The 4,369-nt window shown below is 31.4% G+C and overlaps 1 long non-coding RNA gene across 1 annotated transcript; it reads left to right on the forward strand.

Moving 5' to 3' along the window:
• LOC109842680 lies at positions 499-4,114 on the forward strand. The gene is made up of 4 exons (XR_002247345.1): positions 499-812; positions 1,324-1,477; positions 1,654-1,787; positions 3,722-4,114. It is a non-coding gene; the product is annotated as an uncharacterized LOC109842680 (long non-coding RNA).

A 4,369-nucleotide genomic window follows, 5' to 3' on the forward strand; every position in this document is an offset into this window, starting at 1 on the left:
TACACTTGCATGGAGAACTCAACAACCAAGCATTAATTACCTCTCTTTGGGGGCTGTTAATTTTACCTGATTACCCTTATGCAGCTTTAATCTCAGCCATTGGATGAATCAGGATCCAATGGAGAGGATTGATTTTTAGTTTTTAGGATAGTGAGGTTTTTATTTGAACCTCTCCCATGTTCTAGAAATCTAAGTTTTGGAGAAATAAGTTGCACTATTATCTTACTCATGAGAAATAAGTTGTGAGACTCATTTCCATGTTTTCAAGCTCATTTCATGACTTTTTGGGAGGAAATGAGTTTCCTTAAATTTAGAACTCATTGCACTATTATTTTACTAGTGGGTGAGTCTCACATGCACAACATCTTTTTTTTTCTTTTCTCAACCGAACACCAAAAAAAGAAAAAGAAACACCTTCACATGGCTTCGTCGGGTGTGCTTTGAATTCCTTTTCTTAGTTTCTCAGCCAACCTAACAGACAAAGACCTTTCAAATTCTTCCAATTTTCTATGTCAACTTTCAAATTTAGATCTCTTTCCTATTACCTCCAATTCATTAGGTCCCTTAACCTCAAACTCCTACCACCACCTTAGACGATGTCATTTTCTTCTCTCCGTGGTCGATCCGCTTCAAAGACCTCACCTCCCTCCATTTCCGGTGACTCCAAGTTTCGATTATGATATTTCCGAGGTATATTCATGCTCTCATCATCAAATCTTATGGGACTATCTCTCATGCTTGGTACAAATCAAAGAGGGCTTCAACTGTTCAGATTTTGCTTCCCCTCTTCACCAGTATTGCATGCGCCAAAGGTACTAGATTTTCATATGATTTCTCCTCCTCAAACAAAAAATTCCTTTTCCTTGATGCATTACATTGCATTGCCCTTCTTTTGAGAGACCATTTTTCTGTCTAGATTTGGTGTGATCAAGAGGATTTTAATTTTGTTAGATATGGACTATGAATATTGGTTTCCCTATGGATTAATTTGGTATGGTTCCTGAATTACTGCTAAAAATTTTAAAATCTATGATTAATTTCTTTACCTACAAATAACTTCTTCTCATTATGAGGATTTTTATTGTAGTAATTTTTCTCGATATTAGAAAGATCTATAAAATTTAGTTCGCAGATTCGCTGTAGCTGATTTTTCTAATTACGTTTCAACTATATAAAAATGGTCTTATTTATATTTATTCTTCAGTCAGGTTGTCGATCAATGAAATTTATAGCTGAAGTGGTCGATTCTAGGAACAGTGGTCTGCTAAAAGAATATATTTAAGAAGGATAATCTTTTCTTTTCTTTTCTTGATTTTATTTCAGATCAATAGCCTCCATGCCTCCGGACCTCCTTAGGAAGCAACACTTAGTCGACTCGATCGGTTGCCGCCTCTGAGGGGCCCTATCATTCTCTCAGAAGAAGAGATCTCTGAGGGCTCATCTCCATGGAAAAAGACTTTGGTTGGCTACCCCTTGGGTGGGTCTCTCATTCTTCCGCGAGAAACAAGGCTCATTTATATGTTCCATTCTTTCTTTATATCTACTTGGGATTCAACCTCGATAACAATGCAATTTGATTTACAGTATAATATACTTTTTTGCATTTTTTGCTTTATTAAATACTAATTGTTGCTAAATAATTATTTGTTTCAGCCTTGATAATAAAAGAGATTCCTTGCAAAGGCTAAGACAAATATCTAACCAAGTTTCGTATTCTATCTCTGATGATTTCCTGCGGTTGTCTGAAAGGAAATATCTGCATGAGATAAATTAATAAGACTCAAGAGGTAAAGTAAACTATATTGCATATAGAATTTATAAATCTTCTTTTGTTTTATACCCATTCAGATATTATATGTTTACTTATATTCTTACTTCTATAGTGCAAAAACTATAAAATTTTAAGTTATCAAAAGGAAATAATTTAATGCAACCTTTGATTAAAATTTTGAGTTCTTAAGTGCTTTTGGGAATTAGACCTCTATATCTTTGTTCCCTTTATATTCCAGTACATAGAGCTCTTCAGTTTTATTTCTTTGTTAGATTCTATATAGGTCTTCTCAATCTGTGCTTAAAAAATCTATTTTTTTAAAGTTTGTAGATCAGTTGTGCTTTTTGATTGTATGAGTGATGATATATTCTGTTCTGATAAGTTGAGTGTTCAGTGTCAAAAGTTCTTTCATATAGTATGTTTCTATTTCATATTAGTTACATTTGACAAACTACTATGAGATGAATATTGCTATTATATGATGCAACTTTATTTGAAAACAATGACAATGATGACAATGTTTTAAAAATATTATGCTTCTTTTAGCATAATTTCATGACTCATGACTATCATTAGAATTTGCATCATTTAATTTCAGCCATCATGACCCATGAGTAAAACTAGAAAATGTTAGTCTGTAGTTTGTTTCCGCGTTCTCTTTAGAGAATAAAATGCCATCGTAAAAACTTCTTACAAGAATCAAATCTGGATCTTTTGGTTCTCTTCATATTTGTAGCATAATTTCATGACTCATGAGTATGGTTAAAATATGCATCATTTAACTAAATTCATCATCATCCATGAGTAAAACTAGAAGTTTCAGTCAATTTGTTTCTGCAGTATGCTCGTTTTATTTTAGAGAATAAAATGCAACCTTTAAAAAGATAAAATTTGTTTAAACTATTTTCTGCACTCTTTTAAAAGTTATTACGGCATTCAAATCTTGACCTCTTGGTGCATTTCATATTTGGTTCCTAATAGCTCTTTACAATTGTTTAAATTTATTTTGATATTTGTACTAATACTACTGGGAATCATTTCACTCAATGGGAATCATTCTCACCCATTTACCATACCAAAAAGGTAATGGATTGATTAATTCTCTCCTTATAATCCTATAGTGCACCTGTGTTGTTGGCGACTATTATACGCATTGAGACGGAGTATAGTTGGTTTTATATCTTCTAGAAAACCATATAATTCAAAGGATGAGTACCATTTTCCTAAATATTGTGTAATGATATGATATCTTCCTAGGACATACATTGATTATGAAAGGTGAGGCATCTAATAAATCTATAGACAATGTAGTTCTCTCTAGGAAGAAGCAATTCGATGAACACACTAATAAAGATGGCCCTGAAGATTAGTTGCTATAATTTACTTTGGGCTAAATGGCACTTAAATACCTTATAGTTTCAAACTCTTAACACGTATATACCCTCGGTTATATTTCGTAGCATTTATATACCCTGAGTTTGTCAAAATTAGCATATTAATACCCTATGTTTTGCAAACGTGACAATGTTTATTCAAAGTTCCCATATAATATTTATATGCTAATATTATAGTTTTTATTAAGTTTGTGAATTAATTGTTATATCTTTTAAAATTCAATTTTTGAAATAGAATTATGATACATTTAAATTAGAATCTGGGGAGATTTAATAGTAATTTAATAAATATTAATCGTTAGAAAGCTCCAAAATTAACATATAAATGTTATATGAGAACTTTCGGATGAAAATTTTCATGCTTGCAAAATATAAGGTATTAAAGTGCCAATTTTGACCAACTAAGGGTATATAAATGCTACAAAATACAATTGAGGGATTATAAATGCTAAAGGAGTGAAATTATGAGGTATTTAAGTGCTATTTAGCCTTTACTTTGTTCTACTCCAGTCTATAATGATCTCCTTTAAATGTATAATCATTTGATCCTTTTCAGGTTATTGCTGAAAATCTTTCTGAAGAATAGATTACATTGAGTTCTTTATGGAACAACGCATGACAACAATATGAAGTGATGATATTTATTCAAAGCCTTTCAATACTTTGATAATGATAGTTGTGGCTGAGTTGTCAGCAATATGAACTCTTCGATCTCTATTTCACTGACACTGGAACTTTATTCTACAAATATTTTTGCTATATAATTTTAACTATTTGGTTCTGAAGTTCCTCATAAATTTTCTAGTAATCAGGGATGAGTTGGAATTAGCCATGAAGGAGCATGGATGATGCCACAAACAAGGATATGATATCTTCTTAATTCTTTTGGGTTATTTTTTTTTTTACTTTTTTTCATAAGTCTTAGACAGATTAGGGCTTGAGTTTTCATAATTTCTCGATTGTGCTTATGTGTATATTATTTTCAATTTTGTTCATCAATTCTTTCATGAAACTGTACGATGGCAATGATGGTGTTATAGCAATTAGCATGGCGAGATAAAAACACCTTAGTTCACTATGTCTTATTCAACAAAAGTAGAGTTGCATAATAAATTTATACTTTCTTTTTAATTCCAGTGAAATTGCTAATTTTAAGTTTCTACAATTGAAATGCATGGTATAATTTAATGTGAAATGTGAATAT

Source organism: Asparagus officinalis, chromosome 1 (assembly GCF_001876935.1).
Source record: "Asparagus officinalis chromosome 1, Aspof.V1, whole genome shotgun sequence".
Lineage (NCBI taxonomy): Eukaryota > Viridiplantae > Streptophyta > Magnoliopsida > Asparagales > Asparagaceae > Asparagus > Asparagus officinalis.